The 18204-nt window shown below is 55.7% G+C and overlaps 1 protein-coding gene and 1 long non-coding RNA gene across 11 annotated transcripts in view; one reads left to right on the plus strand and one right to left on the minus strand.

The window, feature by feature from the left end:
- Positions 1-18204, plus strand: part of Atp2b2 (ATPase plasma membrane Ca2+ transporting 2) — a 351907-nt gene that overhangs the window by 180265 nt on the left and 153438 nt on the right. Inside the window, exon 1 of one of the 10 annotated variants that reach the window (XM_046425450.2) lies at positions 10664-10817. The exons of the other annotated variants lie outside the window; for them this stretch is intronic. The gene's annotated coding sequence lies outside the window, so the exon portion shown is untranslated. Of the gene's footprint in view, positions 1-10663; positions 10818-18204 lie in introns of those variants that run through there. 10 annotated transcript variants of the gene reach the window in all.
- On the minus strand, positions 3881-10147 carry LOC131423442 (uncharacterized). Its single transcript, XR_009225037.1, has 3 exons — positions 9776-10147; positions 7952-8033; positions 3881-6961 (listed from the first exon to the last, which is right to left on the minus strand). It is a non-coding gene; the product is annotated as an uncharacterized LOC131423442 (long non-coding RNA).

Here is an 18204-nt window from a genome sequence, read left to right on the forward strand (position 1 = left end):
TGAGTCCCCAGGTCTGCAGGCCAGAGGGAGGGAAAGAAGAACAGAGCCTGTGTGCATCTTCGATCGAGAGCAAATTCTCATGCCTCTTACCTTCAACCCTCTCTTTTGAATGTGGGGAAACTGAGGCTCACACTGCACCCCAGGGGCCAGGCCCAGTTCTCCTCCCCTTTAATCTACAGTTGTTCCACCATCACCTCTCACCAGGCAGGGGGAAGAGGTGACCAAGGCCAGCACATGCCTGCCCAGTGACACACACTAGCAGGCGTCCAGAGACCCCCCAGTCTCCCCCAGCCTCCCCCAGCTCCTCCGGTGGGCCCAGGTCTTCCAGTGAGGACTCACTGGAGGGGCTGCGGCCTGGCCCTCAGCCGGCAGGAGTGCTCCCATCGCTAAGGCAGAGAATCAAGAGCCTGGCTCTTTGTAGATTCCTCAGGTAGGCAGAGCAGACTTGCCCTTTGTCGTTGGCTATTTTTAGCAGAGCAGGCTAGGAACCATCAACACCTGTATGGGAGCTGACTATAAATAACATGCCTGTGGCACTTTTTTTTTTTTAAACACATCTAAAAATTGTAGATCTAAACAAGCGTTGCCCTTCAAAGTAGAGTAACAGCGTTAGGGTGCCGCTTTCCATCAGCAAGCCCATTTCACAAATCTGTTGCTGGAGAGCATCCCACAATTCCACGGGGTGAGGCCCTGGGTTGCCCCCATTTTGCAGACAGGGAAACAGGGCAAGCTGTGGGGATGGTGCCTGGCATGTGGCGAGAGCCTAGCATATACTGCTGTTGTTGCTGTTGGGGCTCCGAGAGGTCTAGTAACTTGTCCAGTGCCACACAGGCTGAAGGAAGGACCAAACCAGTTCTAGGGCTGGTACAACTTTCGGGACTGGAGGAAGAACCTTAGATGTGGAAAGGTCCAAGGAGTGGGTGTTGAGGGTTCTGGAGATTCAAGGAGGAGAATTTAAATGAGGTACTATCTGGGGCACCCAAGGCAGAAAGGATAAGGATTGGGGAGGGGCCCTTGGGTTCAGCAGCAAGAAAGGATAAAGGAGGAGAAGGAGAGAGATGGTGGCCAGTAGATTTTTAGGGCAATGCCTTACCAGGTTCACCTCATCTGACACTGAAATCCCTTTAGGACCATCGGCAATCAGTGGCAAGAGAGATAAGAGAAATCGGCATCACTGAGATGAAAACCAGGGCCAGGCCAGGGCCAGGGCAGCCATCTCCCGGAGGGAGGAGGTGGAGGGAATCAGGGCAGAAAAGGGCCCTGAGACCCGGAAGGTAGTGGGCTCCAGGCAGCTGTGTGGAGGTCCTGCCCAGGCTCTGTGGTGTGCTGGAACATGGCTAACAGCAGGCTCTCTGGGGGTGGGTGTCCTGGTTTATGGTATTAGCCAGTCTCTGTGGGTAAACAGTCCCATGGAAGCAGAGTGTAAGCTCAGTATGAGGTCACTGATGTGCTCAGCTGACTCTGTGAGCCAGGGCCAGCAATTCCAGAACGCTCGAAGCCATGCCACAAAATGGAGTTACTTGTGGCCTGCTAGTTTCAAGGAACAGAGGAAGGCCTTGTGGGTAATTTTTAAAAGACTATTTATGGTGCATATAACATAGCAGAGAAAAATTTTACAGGCAGCATCTCAGTTCATTCTCAGGCCTGAGGTACCTATGAGCGGCATGTGATTGACAGAAATGAGGCTTAGAAAGGTGAAGGGGTTCAATTGTCAAGGAGGCCAATGGGTGAGCTCATCTATGGCTCTGGCAGTTGGGAGCTTCCACCAAGTCACAGGGAGATGATTGCCACCATTGGGGGAGGTCCTGGGAGGTTGCAGATGCCCTTTCAGGGAAGCATCAAAATAGAAATGTGACCTTCCCCTCTATTCAGGGCAGATGCACCCCTCAACAGCCCACTGGGCTCCGCAAACCCTTCCTCCTCCCCGTACTTCTTTGCAACTGAATGTCTTTCTGCCAAGCTTGAGTCTGTCTCCCACCACTAGGCATGTAATAGGTACTCAGTTAACGCTGAAGAATGAGTCAATGCTACCCTGAAGTTCTCTTTAATTTTGTTTGAAACCAAAGACTGGATGCTCTGTAATTTGAAAGCATTGCTTCTTTTGCAGAACAGAAACAATAGAGAAGCAAGCTAGACTTGGCTGAGCACCTACTACGTGCCATAAACAAACACATCAGTCATTCATGCCTCCCAGAACTCCCAGAGTTCCAGTTATCATTATTCCCCTTGCACAGGTGTAGAAACTAAAGTTCAAATTGGCCCTGTGACCAGCTCAATAATGCCCCCTACTAATACGTGACAGAGCTGGGGTTCAATCCTACTTCTCTCTGATCACCAAGACCCTGCTTTATGTTCCGTGCCCCCCCAAAGAAATAACACCTTATATCTGAGAAGCTGTTTGGTTTGCAAGAGCGTCCCATGTCCTGCTTTTGTTTGGTCTTTGCAAACCAGCCTTGGAAGGTTGGTGGGTCAGGAGGGCTGGAGGGAAGAGGCCCAAGTGTTTCCTGTCCCCCACAGTTTGTCCCACCTCTGCTGGGCTGGCCCAGTGCTCCTCTCGCCTCCTGGGCTGCCTGCTGGTGGGCTAGTGAGAGAGCTGGCCCAGCCTTTGGGGATCCTCATCCACACAGGGCCTGCAGAGGGGGCCACCCAGGGAGACAGCACATCTGATAAGGGCGGTTTCTGAGCAAGGAGGCCCCACAGAGTAACAGGAGTTTCTTATGGGGTTGAAGGGCTGTAAGCCCTCACCTCCCAACCCTGGCTTTGCTGTGTCCATGGCAGGAGGTGACCCCTGTCTGGGCCCTGGGACCCCCATCTGTAAAATGGAAGAGTAGGACTAGCTGGGGGGACACAAAAGCCTGTCCCCATAAACCAGCCCAAAGGCGCATCCAAGAAGGACTTTCCAGAAGTTTCTGGGCCCCAGCAGCCTCTGGGGAGCATGTGCAATACTCCCGTGGGGATGACCTCAAGGAACCTAGCAAGGCCGCATCAGCACCCCAGTCTCCCGAGGGCAGCCAGTTCCTGCCTATCCTCCCCCTCCAGGCCCTGCTCTGGCCCCCATCCCACCTCCTCTCTGTTCTGCTCCCCAGGGCCATTCGCTGGACCCCCTGGCAGGACCCAAGCAGGACCCAGACCCAGAGCAAGGAAATGAAGCACAGGGAGGGTCTCAGAATTCAAATCCCAAGTACACTCACCAGCGCGACCACCCTGACCAAATCACGTGATCTCTCTGTGCCTCCATCTCACCATGGAGAATGGTGACCAGAATGACCTTAAAGGGTCTTGGGGAGAATTAAAAGAGTCCATGTGTGGGAAACTCTAAACAAAGAGCACTTGACACGCATAATTTTTCCGTCAATGCCTATTGAAGGTGGGAGGTGACTGCACCTTGGTGGCTGGTGGGAGGTGGCTGACCTTGGTGTACAATTCTAATGGGAATCTATAAACTGATCACAGGACTTCGTGTGCCTGGCTCCAACCTCTCTTCTGCCCCTTGCCCACTCTCTCCTTCTAGTCATTCAGGCCTCCTTTCCATTTCTTCTGAATTCCTAAGTTCTTTCCAGCCTCAGGGCCTTTGCATATGCCATTCTCAGCATCAAGAAACCACCCCCTCCTTTAACCTGGTGAGCTTCTGCTCGGCCTTCAGGCCCTACTGAGTCATGACCCCCTTGAGAGACCCTCTATGGTTCCTGCTGCTCTTGTAGAGGCATCCGGTCTCCTTCTGAACATACCCACAGCCTCTTCCATGGTGTCTTAGAGCCCTCTGTAAATACACCCTGATTTGCCTGATCATTTCATTTCACATCTGTCTATAACCCCTCCTGAGAGCAAGAACCAGGAGCTTTTCTTTTCTTTTTTAAAGAGAGAGAGAGAGAGAGAGAGAGAATTTTTTTAATATTTATTTTTTAGTTCTCGGCGGACACAACATCTTTGTTTGTATGTGGTGCTGAGGATCGAACCCGGGCCGCACGCATGCCAGGAGAGCGCGCTACCGCTTGAGCCACATCCCCAGCCCAGGAGGAGCTTTTCTTTCTGCACCGTCTTCTTAGCACACAGCACAGAAGCTGGGCACAAGGTGCTCGATGGGTATTTGTTGAACAAATGAGCAGACGGAGAGGCAGGCGGCACACAGCATCCTGCCCATTTTACAGATGAGGAGCCTGAGGCCCCAGAGGTTGAGGAGCTTGTCCAAAGTCACACAGCCCATCAGCTGGAGCAGGGCTCTGTGGAAGGCCATCAGCCCCAGCTCCCGTGCTCTCTGCACCTACCCCTGCACCCCTGCTGCCTGTACAGTGGAGGACAAAGAGGCACATGGGCCACCCTGGGTCCCAGAGGGTGGGGCTTGAGTGGCAAGGAAGAGCTGTGGTGGCTCTGAGAGCCCTGGCCATCTGGACACCAGTAAGGGGTGAGCCAGTGCCCCCTGCACCTGAGCAGCCCAGGCAGGGCTGAGTTCTGATGCTGGTTCCAGCTCTGTCATCCTGGGCTCATCGCCTCCCCTCTCCAAACTCAGTTTCTTCATGGGTAAGATGGTAGTGACACTCCACATAGCGGGGCTGTTGGGGGTGTGGGGGTGTGTGAGCATGCTCAGAAGACACCACGTGGCCTCTGTGCTATTCAGACAGGACAGAGACTGAGGTGGCTATTTGATCCCTAATGATCCCAGTAGTGCCCAGTCCTCCAGTCTTACTCATATCCCACCCCTTCTGTTTCTTCCTTCCTTCCAGAAGGAGAAGTAGCACATACACACTTAAATGTCAACTCAAGGGTCCAGCACAGTGCCTCCCCTCCAGGGAGAGCTGAATAAAGATTTGTTGACTGAATGATCCAAAGAAATGAATCACTAATGGTGGAATGTCAGGCCATAGGTAACTGAGAGGGAGCATTTAGGGACAGGGACTCCTCCCTGAGTGCTCATCTTGCCAGGAATCCAACCCTGGACTCCAACATCCTAATTCCAGTTAAGACATCTCTGAACACGAGTATTTGATTGAAGTTGGGGTTACTTTCTGCTCTTCCCAAAGCTCATAAACAGGCTCAGAAAATAGCAAATCCTAGGCCAGGGCTCCTCAGTGACTCCAAAAAACATTTCCAAAGCTACAGAGATGCAAACACAGTTCAAAACTACTAGGGGGGCTGGTTTTTCATTCAACAAACCTATACTCATGAGTTCAACCAATAAAAATAATTGAGACTCTGTGCCCACTTCTGGGGGTACCACAGGCAAGTGAGACTATTTCCTGTCCACTAGGAATCCCTTACCCAGAGGGACAGACACACAGAGCCAGGTACCATGGTGCATGCCTGTAATCCCAGCAACTCAGAAGTCTGAGGCAGGAGGATTGCAAGTTCAAGGTCAACCTCAGCAACTTAGCGAGGCCCTGTCTCAAAATAAAAAAAAATAAATAAAAAGGACTGGGGACGTGGCTCAGCAGTTTAGTGCCTCTGGGTTAATTCCCATTACTAATTTAAAAAAAAAATTTAATTAAGACAAATTCTGCTTGGGGGGCAGGGCATTGGTGGGGTCATCATGAAAGAGTAGCTGCTGGAGCAGGCTCTTGATGGATGAGTAGGAGTTTGCTGGGCAGAAGTGGGGGGAAGGAAGGGATTCCTGGCAGCGGCGTGCCAAGACCCAGAGGTGTGGAAACACAAGAGTGTGCTTGGGGAGCAGTGGAGGCTGGTGTGGGGCAGAGGGGAGAGGGACAGGTCTGAGACAGTCATGAGGCATTTGGGACTTACGCTGGTAGATGACACAGGGCGGCCAAAAAAAGGGTTTAAGGGGATTTAGAGCCCGCTAAAGCTGCAGGGGGTGGGTCGGTAGCAGGAGAGCAGAGGAGGCAGGGTGGCTGGATGGGAATGGGCGGTGTCAGGAGGTGTGAGATGTGTCAGGGTGGCATTAGCCTGCAGGGGTGGCAGGATGAGACTGGAAGAGGCAGCCTCCCCCAGGCAGTCCTCCCAGATGCTCCTGATCCCCAGACTGTCTGTCCTCCCAGGAGGGAAAGTGCTCAGCTCTCTTCTTGGCCTCACAGGCTCCATTTGCAGCAGCTGTGTGAACTCAAACCCTTGACTTTGGCCTCTGGCCTCCCAAAAGGGAGGCAGAGGCAGCCATCACCACACACCTGCCCTGCCCAGGTGGGAGGCTGGAGTGGGCTCTCCCGGGGCTGCTTTCTGACCTGTGTGGCCCCGGAGACATGCCCACAGCTACCTTGCTGTGCCTCAGTTTTCTAATCTGTAAAATGGGGATAAAGGAGGACCTACCTCTCAGGGTTGTGCGAAGGCCACACACTGGGCACCGTGCAGAAGGCCCTGTTGACCTGAACAGGTTGACCTGAATGGTGGCTGTCTGGAGTTCACCAGAAGCCAGGCCTGCACCTCCTCACTGAGGAAACAAGAACCAATAGCAGGAGGGGACATTTGGGGGCCTGGTGGTAACCAAGAACCATCATATACAGAGCATTTTCCCAGAGGCCTTCTGGGGAGCCCCACCCATGCTCTTCTACTAACACCAGCTGCCATTTTCCTTTAATTTACAAATAGGCAGTGTGGTGCCCATTTTGCAAATGAGAAAATTGGGACTCGGACATCAAGTCATTTGCCCAAAGTCACACATCATGAAACAGGGATTAGGAGTTGAACCTAGGCCTGGAGGCCACAAGTCCCCACCCCAGACCTGGTTGGCTAAGGGAATTTGGGGACTTGGCAGGCCTAGGAGTAGGTAGTTCAGCTGGAGGGGAGATTTGGGACAAGCTAGGCCATCGGTCTCCTGTAGTGTGTGGCCACAGCTCCTCAAGGTCACGGATCTAGGAGATCATGAATGGTTGCCTCAGACTTGGGTCACTTCAGGCAGGAGCAGAGGGAAGGGCCTGGGGCTTGCACGGGGCAGATGTGATCTCTCCCAGCTCTGGCCCTCACTGGCTCTGGAACTCTGAAGCAAATCCTTGAGGTCGCCAGGTCTCCATTTCCTCTTCTGTAAAACAGGGAAATGCCCACAGACCTGAGGGTGATCCGAGGGTGATCCGAGGAGGTCAGAAGAGAGAGGTGAAGGGCCCTAGGAAAGGACTTTGCGCCTGAGGGGCCACCTAGCCACTCTTTGTGGCAGCTGCCAACCCCACCCAAGAGCGGCCAAGGCCCCCTGCCCACATGTCTCAAGACCCAGAGCCAAGAAAAAAAAATTCAAGTGTGGGTGAGTCCCCTCCCTGTGCTTCCTGTAAGAAGCCAGGAAACCCAGAGCCTGTGTCTCATAGAGTGACGCTGCCGGCCTCTGCCTGCATCCCATCCTCCTCCCTCAGACCTGTCTGTACCTACCTCGTCCATCTCTCCTGGGCAGAGGTGCCCCAACAGACTGGCCCCAGCTCCCCACCCTGGCCCTGTGCCCCAGCCCCGAGATCTCTCCCGAGGGGACAAAACAGGATCTGGCCAACTAAATACTGTCCAAAAACCAAATGAGACTGGCGCCCTCCCCCTTTCCCCAACTTCCCGTACCTTTCCCCAGGCCTGACCCTCAGTGTGTCCACCCTGAGCCAAATCAGACTGGGACAGAACTGTCAGTGACCCTCTGGCTGGCCCCTGCCTCTTCCTCCCTCTTCCCCGTGAATGACCCTGACCTGTCGTTTCCAACCTTCCCAGAGTTGCAACACTAGCGCCATTGTTTGTCTGATTTCCCAACACCTCTGCCCGCCCCGTCCCCCAACATATCCTGGAAGGACAGGTCAGATGACCCACATATGAGTGCTGCAGGAAGAGGCAGGGCAGGGACAGCAGATGGGTGCCTGTGGCCAGCCCTGCCTTCAGAATGACTTTAGGCCAATACCTTACAGCTTTTTCTTGAGGCCTCTGTTTGTTCACCTGTAAAATGGGAGGATTGAGTATGCATGCTTCAGGGTCCTTCTGGGTCTGGCACTTGGTGACTCAAAATCACATAGCAGCAAACTCTTCAAGCCTTGACTATGGTACCTACCACTTGCTGGGAGGTAGCACCTGAGACCCTGGAGACATCCAATGTAGTCATAGCTGAGAGAGACAGGCCATCCTGGTCAGAGCTAGGACAGAGGCAGGAGCCCACTCAGTTTGTGGAATCAGGAAGGACTATTCAGCAAAGGGGTATTTGAGTTGGACTTTGAAGGATGAATAGGAGTTCATGGGCCTAGAGGCAGAGTATGTATATTCCAGGAAACACTATGCAACTCAACACTTGGGCTGCTTCTGCAGATAGGTAGCATGCATTACTGAAGTATGGACTTGGATTTGGAAGAACACAGGGCCTAGAATGCCAAGGAGATGGGATCTTGGCCTGGGGCCAGTGCTAGGGCCTCAGAGCTTGGCTATTGGTACCTTATTGGTGAGGCCCAGCCCACTGGGCAGACAGGACACAGTCTTCCAAGTGGATAAATACGGAGTTCCTAGCCAGCCCTCACCCAGCTGGCTTTCCCACATAGGGAACCCTGGGCTGGAAACCACCTCGGTCACACATGTAGTCTACCCCTCACTGGCTGTGCAGACTCACCCTCGCCACCACACTCTTCTGAGCCACACAGGGCCTGCTCATCTGGGTGGCCACAGTACTTGTAAGAATGAAATGGTTTACTGTTTTGCAGGTGGTCTTGACAAACTGTCAAGGGTGCTGGGCACAGAGGGGTCGTATTGATGAAGGGTGGTGGCTCATAATGGGATACTTCTGGGGCTATTTGTTTTGTACTTAGAGAACACAGTTGGCAAAGATGGTGCACTAATAATGGTGCCATTCCTGGCATAGGCATGTTTGCTTGGCCAGATGGGAGCCGCAGGGCCTTTCACCCCCTGCCCTTTGCCCATGCTCACCCCAGCCATCCCAGAGCACCCTCCCTTGGTCCCACCGTGGGAAGTAGCACTGTCTGCAGGTCTGGGGAGTGGGTGGCACCTGGCCTGGCCCTGGCCTGGGGGGGGGGTGCTGATCAGGGATGGAGCCAACTTGGAAGTCCACGTGGAAGGTTTGCTATTCAGATCCCCCCATCTGCCCCTGCAAAAGGGTAGAATTCTCCCTCCTACACCCAGGATGAGGCTGCTCTGGAAACCGCCAGGCCCTGGCTGTTGGTGTGGGGGCAGGGGTCTCTCTGATGGGGGTCCTGGGCTGTTCTGGGGGAACCCCAGCAGGAGACCCTCCCTGGTTTGTGACCACAGCCCTGCCCAGAACCTTGACCGACAACCCAGGGCTCAGCATCCCTAGCTTCTCAGCATCCTGTGTACACTGAAGCCACTGCCAGGGGCAGATGGGACCCTTGGGTGGGGCTGGGGGGCTGAGCAGAAATGGGCTGTCGGCAGGTCCTGCTGGTGGGCCCTGCATGGGCGTTCCTGGCGCCCTCCCTCCCGCGGCCCCTCCGCACACGGCCGGGTTCTGATTTTGGTGCAGTGCAGACTTTCAGCTTAACGAGACAAATTGATATTCTGTGCCAGCCCAGGGATGGAGCGGCAGCGCGGGACGCTTGGGCGGGCAGCTCAGAGGTGGGCAAAGGATGGGAGCAGGAGAAGGAGCTGCCTCAGCCTGGGACTGGCTCCTGGGGCAGCCCCCACCCTGCCCCTTCCCCCCGTGCACCCCCTCCACACTGACAGGTGCCACAAGACACTCATCCTGAAGGTTCTCCCACCTTCTGTGCCCTCCCTCCAGCACAGCACCCCTGGGAAAGGGGGACAGGGCAATGGAGGGGGGGTTCAGAACCATGGAGAGACCCCTCTCCCACCCTAACCTCCCAACTTGCTCCTAGGGTAGTGATCCCACCTGCCCAGAATTAAAGGGGCAGAGACGTACCAGAGACCAGACAGGAAGAAGTGGGTAGCTGGCTGGGGGTTCCATTCTTTCACGCTCCTCATTAGGGGATCCCTGGGGTCCCCAGGCATGGTCAGCCCCGGAGAGCAGCCAGCCCCCAACTTGACGCAGATTACGTGGAAGTACAGACACATGCGTATATCCCTCCTGGTGGGCCCCTGGCAGCCACAGAATGACCCTTTGAGGGGGGTCTACTGCCAGTCCTGGCCCCCTCCCAGGGCAGGTGGGGTGCACACAGTTGGGGGCCGGTTGCAGAGGGAATGTTGAGGTGGCCGCAGGGAGCTGGCGGCAGGCTCTGCTCCAGGAGCCCTGCAGCCACAGACGGATTTAGGCTGTGTTCAGTCCGCTTCTCCCCCAGGCGACCTTTGCCCCCAGGTCGGGGGGGGGCATCCCGGCCACAAAGAGGGGGGACCCAGAGCCCCTGCCCAACCTAAGAGTCCCCAGAAAGTAAAGGATGACTCGGGGGCTATCTAAAGCCAAACCGGTTGTCCCCCCGCCCCCGCTCTGCTCCCACTTCTCCTCGCACCACTCTGGGGACCCCTTCCCCTCGCGCTCAGCCCCCCCTCCCCTCCCCATGCCCTTGACATTCCCTCTTGCTCCTGGGGAGCGGGCATATTCCTGGGACTCTGCCAGCTTTGGTTCCTCCGGCTCCCACGGGAGGAATTCAAACCGCCAACAACACGGCGGTGGTTCGGTCCACACCCGCCCCCAGGCCCCGCACTCTCCGCCCCCAGCGCCCCCAGCGCCCCCAGCGGCCGCCCGCCCCGCGGCCCTCCCCCAGCCTCCGGCAGCCGAGGGCGGCCTCCCCCTCCCCCGGGATTGCATTCTGCGGGCGCGATGCTCTCCTAGAGCCGGCGCCGCGCCTCCGCCCCCCGCCCCCCCAGCCGCTCGGGCAGGATGGTACAGTCTGCAGAGGGACCCGGGCACGCCGGCTGGGCTCAGCCGCGGCACCAGCTGCCGCACCGCGATTACGGGGCTGCCCGCCTGGAAGCCGTGCAGGATTGGTGGTGATTTTCGTAGCCAAGTAAGTACCGGCATCCCCCCTCCCCGGCATGAGCAAATAAAAAATAAAAAGCGCCCCACTCCGCTCTCCCCTTCCTCCCGCACCCATTTTTATTTTGTTTCATTTCATTTGATTTTTTTTTTTTTTTTTGTCACTGCTGATGGTGGTGGCGGTGGTGGTGGCGGTGTGGAGGGGAGGGGGGAGCAGGGCTTGTTTATCTGGCGGCCGCTGAGGCTGCCTTGGGAGCCGCCGCTGGGGGAGACACGAGTGTGAGGGTCTGTATGTTGGGGGTTGGGGGGGCTGGAATGCTGGGGACCCGAGCAGGAGGGCCTCGGAGGAGTGGACGGATGCCTGGAGTCTCAGGTAGATTCCGGCAGCCTCTGGACTGCAACTGCCCCCCAAAGGATGTTATGCAAGGGCTAGCAAGCTGGTGGCGGTGGCGGGGGAGCAAGGTCCTCCTCTCTCAGCCTAGTCCCAGGGAGATGAAGAGGGCAGGAGGGTGCCCCCTGCCCACCCTGGCCAGGGACCCAGGAAAGAGGCAGCCGGAGGCTCCTCTGAAGGGTCTCCTTGCTGTGGTGGGCTGCTGTGTGCCTGCCAGGTCACTCGGTCAGGCCATCCGGTGCATGTGGTGCTGGGGACGTGTCCCCAAGTTCCCTCCATGGCAGCAGGGTGGTAGGAATGGGGTGGCCTGGCCATTTTGCAGCAATCATGCTGGGTGGTGGAGTTGGCACTTTTGGCCCCGGAAGCCCGGTTCCTCGCTAGCCTCTGTGGCATCTGGCTGAGCTTTAGGACACCTGGGGCTCCTCCCTGCCCCCTGCAGGGTCAGGAAATGCAGCCAAGGGGTTCAGGACTTGCAGTGGGTGGGCTACTACCTGCAGCCACCCCCTTTAAGCCAAGTGGCTGTTCCACACCACAGCTGTCCGCTGCTCACCCAGGTTTCATGGGAGGGGTCTCTGTGGCTGGCCTGCCCCAATCAGACAAGGGTCCCAGGAGCCCTGGGGGAGCCCTGGGGGCCCCCACGAAGAGGCTCCACCTGACTCGACCTTCAGAAGGATAAGTGAGCAGGCGAGCTGGCGGGCAGAGGGTCTTGGAGTGACACTACTCCGTGTGTTAGGGGCTCCCCTTCTCTCCTGCATGGTTCTCCAAATTGCTGGGAGGCGGCAGAGCTGACGTTCGGGGCATTTCCAGGAGCAGCGGGCGCCATCCGGAGAAATTCTCCTTTGACGTGAGCAGTAGGAGGGGGCTTGGAGCACAGGCAGGCTGTGGGGCCTCCGCCTGCTAACTTCCTTGAAGGAGCAGTGGCAAGAAGGGGCTGCAGCTCTGGGGAGCCCTCCTGGGAGATGGAGGGTCCAGGAAAGATGAGGATGGCCCGCATTATCTAAGCCACCTTCACACCCCCAGTGGCGTTCACATCAGGACACATGCATGTCCACAGATGCACTCAGACCCACAGATACAAGGATAGCACCCACACAGTTGAAATGCCTGCGCTCACAAATACACCCCAGCACCTGCAAGTACAGCCCACATCCCTGACTGCCACATGCTTGCATGCAGAACACAGCACACGCAAATGCAACTTGCACGCTCACGAGCACACACACACACACCTGTGAACTTGGGCGGCTCACACCCGCTTGCAGCCCTCACAGGATGCAGCAGCCTGCACATGGAGCCCTGCAGCAGCAGCAGCCACCAATGAGTGTGCTGGTGTGAGGGCTGACCCAGGTGTGAAAACAACAGGCACACACATGTGGAGCTTCAAGTGCCATCTGCATGCCTGTCCCTGCACCGGCAGGTGCACCGCATGCTGGAATGTGCCCACAGGTGAATGTCAGCTGTGCACGCCACACGACGGCCACGGGCACACAGCTGCAGCACCTCTGCAGATGCTGCGTGCATACACACACCCCTCAGCTTCCGGGAGTGCAGGTGGCTTGCTGGGCACTGGGGAGAGGCCCCTTAGGGGACTGTCCATGGGGATAGAGGGATGCTGGGTCCCATGTGGCCCCCACAGGATCACACAGGCCTCAAGAGCGGGCCAGCTCACGTTCCCAGGGAGCCGAGGAGGGGCTCAGCAAGGCCATCTCGGGTTATTGATGTTCTGCAGAGATCGCTGCTTGGAGTTGGAAAGGAGACCAGGGAGGGGGCGGGCGCAGCTGCTGCCCATGCAGGGCCCAACCACCAGAAGCCAGGCTGACCCCTTCCTGGCATCAGGAACTGGCCCACTAGTGTGGGGTCTCTAAGAGCAGGGGCCTGGGATGCCCCCAGCGTCCCCCATAGTCCTCTCCAGATCCAGAAGGGCAAAAAGCTCTGTGGCTGGTGCCATGTGCTGGCCCCTGCGTCTGCTCTCCCACTGTCCCGTCTCCCTCCTCCTCACCCAGCCACAGGTAGGGGTCAGAGGACCTGGGAAGAAACCCAGCTAGAATTCTTCGAGCTCATTGATTTGCACATGCCGCCTCCAGAGGGCCGCCCACAGTGCTGTCATCCCCATGTCCCAGACGAGGAAGCTGGGTCCAGACACATGAAGTCACTCACTCAAGGTCACACACAGCAGGAAAGTGGCAGAAGTGAAGTAGAAGTCAGGCCTACCCACTTAGACCTTCTGGGATAAGGCCAGTTCCAACATCCTGGGAACCAGTAGACGGAGAACTTGGAGTTTGGGGGCAAAACTCTAGGCAGGGGTGCAGAGGGTGTCCTGGGGTGGTAGGCAGAGCTCTCTATGAGCAGCTGCCGTCCTGTCCTCTGCAGCTAGACCGCTCTGCCACCGCTTCACTCAGAAATCCAAAGCAGACACCTGCATTCTGAAGTTCTATCTTTCAGAGGGCAACCAAAGCCCACCCAAATGAAAGGACTTTCCCAAGGTCACACCGTGTTCCCTGAAGCACTGGGTTCTTGCCAAGTTCTCGTGGTCCCAGGCAAAAAAGTGGCAGGGGCCTGTTTTGGTCCCTGCCAGGCGTTTGACACCAGATCAAAAAATGAGCCGCCCGGCCCCAGCCTCTGCTCCTGACCAGCTGTGTGACCTTGGGCAAGTCATTTGAGTTCCCTGCATGTACCTCAGTCTCCTCACCTGTGGCCACATGAGTCTGTTCCTTATCCCTTGACTGTCCTGGAGCCTTGGTCACTGTAGAGTGCTGTGCTCAAAGTTGTGTTGGCGTGAGGACTTGGAGCTAGAGCAGGGGAGCATCTTGCTGCTGGACATGGCCAACTCCAAGGTCAGGAGAGGGAGAAAGGGGCTGATGAGTCTCAAGCCCTAGTGGTCACCTAGTGGGACAGGTGCTGGGCCTCCCCTTGTAACTCCGGAAGTCCCGAGCTACATGTTCTCAGATCCTGGAAGGTTTCCACCCTTCTCCCCCAGGGAGCTGAGGGGATTTGGAATGAGATCGCCTTGACGGGGACCCAGACCTGTCACACCTGGGGAAACCGAGTCTTCTGCAAAGACAATGGCAGAGTGAGATGGAAACTCATCTCCCACTCACCAGCCCTTCCCCACCCCTAACCCCTCTCATTCAAAAGGCGCAACCTCCCCAGCAGGCCTGGATCTTGGTCCTCAGCGTGGACCTTGGGGTTCAGGTCCGGGAATCCCTCTCCCCAGCCCTGTGACTCTGGGAAAAATGACTGCTCCTTTTCTAAACCTGTCTTTCTTCTCTAAAACCATAGAATTAAAGCAGGGATGTTGGGAATATTTCAAATACTGTGTGGGAAGCCGCGACACATAGTAGGTGCAAGGTCAAGGCGTAGAACAGTGCTCCTCTCAGCTGCCCTCAGCTCCCAAGGGGCTGCCACCAAGCTGAGTGCCACAGGCACACACATTGTGGTGGGTGGGCAGCCTCCCCCCCACCCCGAACACATGGAGCCATGTGGGAAGCAAGGTGCAGGTTTTACTGAGAATCTGGGTGCCCGTTGTACCCTGCTCTCTTCTTCAGGGCCAGAAACCTGAACCTCCAGGGATTTCTCCCAGCAAGGAGAAAGTCCCCCTGGACAGAGACAGGCTGGCTTTACCCCTCAGTAGGAGCTGGTGGTGGATGGGAAAGGGGACCAGACCTGGTGTTGGAGACAGTAGGGTGGAGCCTCAGTCCCATCTAGACCATGGGGTAACAGAATCTGCTTCTCAGGCTGACGTGAGGCAAAAACGGAGAAGTAATAGACTTGCAGTGCTGAGCTCAGGGTGTGGTGCCTATTTATGGCCCAGCAAATGGAAGCCTTGGAGACCAGAATGTGTCTGGATGGAGAATCAGAAGGTGTGAGTTGGAGACCCACCTTCGCTGAGGGGGAGCCCAGGGCCTGGAAGCTAGTCCCTTTACCTCTTTAAGCCTCAGTTTGGGGATCTGTATAATGGGAACATGGTACCTAAACTGCCCGCTTCAGAGGGTTACTGTAGGATTACCCCCCCGCCCAAAAAAAGGATGATGCTACAGATAAAAACTTCCACGAGGACCTGCCACGAGGCGGTGTGCTAAAGGCTTTGCCCTGGTCTCCAGTGGAGAACCCTGGGATGGAAGCAGGAGGGTTTTTAAGGCCTTAGAAGCATTGTGTACAGCCAGGAAACCTCTTCAGGGCCAGAGCATTCCAGAGGAGTGACCAGGGGCCAAGGCTGGGGGTGGGGGCTACACTGCCAGGTCTCAGGTGGGCAGGTTGGGGCCCTGATGCTCAGAGGTCCCAAGGCGTGGGGAAGAAAGCCTTGGCCTAGCTGGGTCCCCACCAGACCTGCTCAGTCACTGGCAGGTTGAGCTGGTGTCAAGTGGTCTCAAGCTGTCCCCTTGTAGAAGGGGATGTCCTTGCTGAGGATAGCTGGCCTGTGCGGTGAAGGGTCTGAGACGCTGGGAGCCTGCAGTACCACAGTGAAGGCTATGGCAGTTGGTGGCTGCCGCGACAAATTACCACCATCTAGATGCTTAGAGCAGGAACGTATGGTCTCGCATTTCTGGAGGGCAGAAGGCTGAAGTCAGGGGCCTGCCAGGGTCAGTCCCCGCTGGACACTTGAAGAGAGAAGCCATCCCTTGCGTCTCCCCTGCCTCTGGCACGGGTGGGCACACCCTGGCGTTCCTTGGCTCATAGATGCATCAGGCCACTCTCTACCTCCATCTTCATGTCACCGTATTTTCTGTGTGTGTCCCTGTGTCCTCTCTTCTTCTTATAAGGACACTTGTCATTGGATTTAGGACCATCTAAGTCTCGGATGACTTTGTCTCAAGAGCTTAACTAATTGCTTCTGCAAAGTCCCTGTTTCCAAATAAGGTCAGATTCCGAGGTTCCATGAATGCAGGAGGGGACACTGCTTCTCTCGCTGCGGCTCCTAATATTTATTGAATGTTTTGCGGCTACTAAGACCCTTTCAGTGCCTCTCTTCTCCCTCACTGTCACCTGTATCATACAAAAAGAAACCAAGGCACAAGGAGGTTGATAACATGTTCAGGTCACACAGCAAGGGCTGGGATTTGAACCTAGGTCTCTGGTGCGCCTTCTTTCCACCATTTGGGGGCTTTGCTGAGGGGTGCCCAGGGACCTGTAGGAGCCCCATAGCCGGGAACCCAAACTAGCCCGTCAAAACCCAGGGCCTAGGGGGCTCCAGGGCCCCATCAAGGAGAGCTGAAGGCAGGTGGGGGAGCTCAAGGTGTGGGAGCAGTCTGCCTTGGGCCCAGGAGACCAACGCATGGCAGAGGGTGGAAAGATACAGTTTCTCCATAAGAATCTCTACTGCTGACTCTCTGTGAACCTCAGTATCCTCATCTGGGGAGTGGGGGTGCTGCACTGACCTCGTGGGGTAATTGCCAAGTTCCCCAATACTAATCATAATAGTCATCACGAGGAGCTAAAGTATATCCTCAAGCACTTTACAAATGTTTTTTCACTTGCTGTGTGGGAGGGAGATGGCTTGTTCCAAGCCGCTTCCTAATAAGTAGCGCTACCATTCAGTAGCTGCACGTGGTTAAATGAGTGACTTAACCTCAGTTTGCTCCTCCATAAAATGGGAAGAACATCAGTAACCCCCCCACACCCGCTCCCCGCCCCACGCCTGGTCATTGTAAGAGGCCACAGGGTTTCAGGTCAAGTGCCCACCCCTGAGCCGGTTTCCTCACCTGTTAAATGGGGGCTGTCTTGGGTTTCTTTTTATGGTCTGCCTTCTCTTCTCCACGGGTTCTGCATCTGTCCATTCAACCAAGAACGCACACACACACAAAAAATACTGTCCAAAAATATTGCATCTGTACTAAACCGTACAGATTTTTTTTTCTTGTCCTTATTTCCTGCATATTACAGTAGAACAACTATTCACATAACATTCACGTTGCATTAGGTATTCTAAGTAATCTAGAGATGATTTCAAGTCTGCAGAACTGTGTGCAAATGTGTTCCATGCAAATATTATGCCAGTTTATATAAGAGGCTTGAGCATCCGGGGATTTGGACATCCATGAGGGGTCCTGAAACCAACGCCCCAAAGATACCAAGGGACGACGACTGGACGCTATTATTTGTTGTGTGAGGATGTGGTGAAGTCATACATTGGAAGGGCTTGGCTCAGGGCCAGAGACACCAGTGCTAATATGTCATCAGAAGACTCGAATTTAAATTCTAACACCAGTGTTTATTGCAGTGTGACCTTGGGCCAGTGGCTTTGCTTCTCTGAGCTCATCATCCTTATATGTAAAGAAGGGTTGAAGAAACCTGCCTCATAACACTGTGTCTGACCTCAGTTGACAGATAGGAAACCATCTTGAATGGGACCTCAATCATAACAGGCATTTGAAATAGGTCAAGCTTCTGTCTTGCTTCTGAGCATCTCACAAATGTCCCCAGAAGGGGCAAATCCTAGTCCAAAGAGGGCGGATTTGAATTTTGCAAAGACCCACCTCGCTGCCTCCCACGCTGTGGATGCAGTCGGAACTTGGGGTTGGTAAATGCCCGTGGGAGAAGGCTGTGAGTGGATGACCCCATTCTGGGTCCAGCCACCATGAAACTTTGAAGGAAGGAAACGGGTGTCCCCTGTGCCCCATCCAGAGACGGTTTTCTATCCTCTGATGGCTTTTCTGTGTTCAGGGCTGCTCCCCTGGACCACATCTGGCTGCCCCAGGGGATGAGTTCACCTCAGCCTCATTCCTGCCTGGCTGGGTCAGAGCCCCAGGGTGGCACAAAGAGCTGAGCCCGGGAGGCTGTGGAGGGGGCTCCTAGGCAGTCATTTCAGGCTGTCACCTGGCCCACACTGAGGGCACCAACTCATCCAGACCAAGGCCGCAGACCCCAGGTGCCTGGGCCTTCCCAAGTGCTGTCATCTGTGCCCGGGGCTGAGCACACCTCCGACATGGGCCTGGCTTAGCAGGGATCTAGCACAGTGTTTAGGGACAAGGGCTGGACACAGGCTGCTGGGATTCAAATCTGAGGCCTGGCCACCAACCTGCTGTATGTC

This window comes from Marmota monax, unplaced genomic scaffold (genome assembly GCF_021218885.2).
Source record: "Marmota monax isolate L192 unplaced genomic scaffold, Marmota_monax_Labrador192_F-V1.1 WCK01_AAM20220418_F8-fsc00028, whole genome shotgun sequence".
In the NCBI taxonomy this organism is placed as follows: Eukaryota; Metazoa; Chordata; class Mammalia; order Rodentia; family Sciuridae; genus Marmota; species Marmota monax.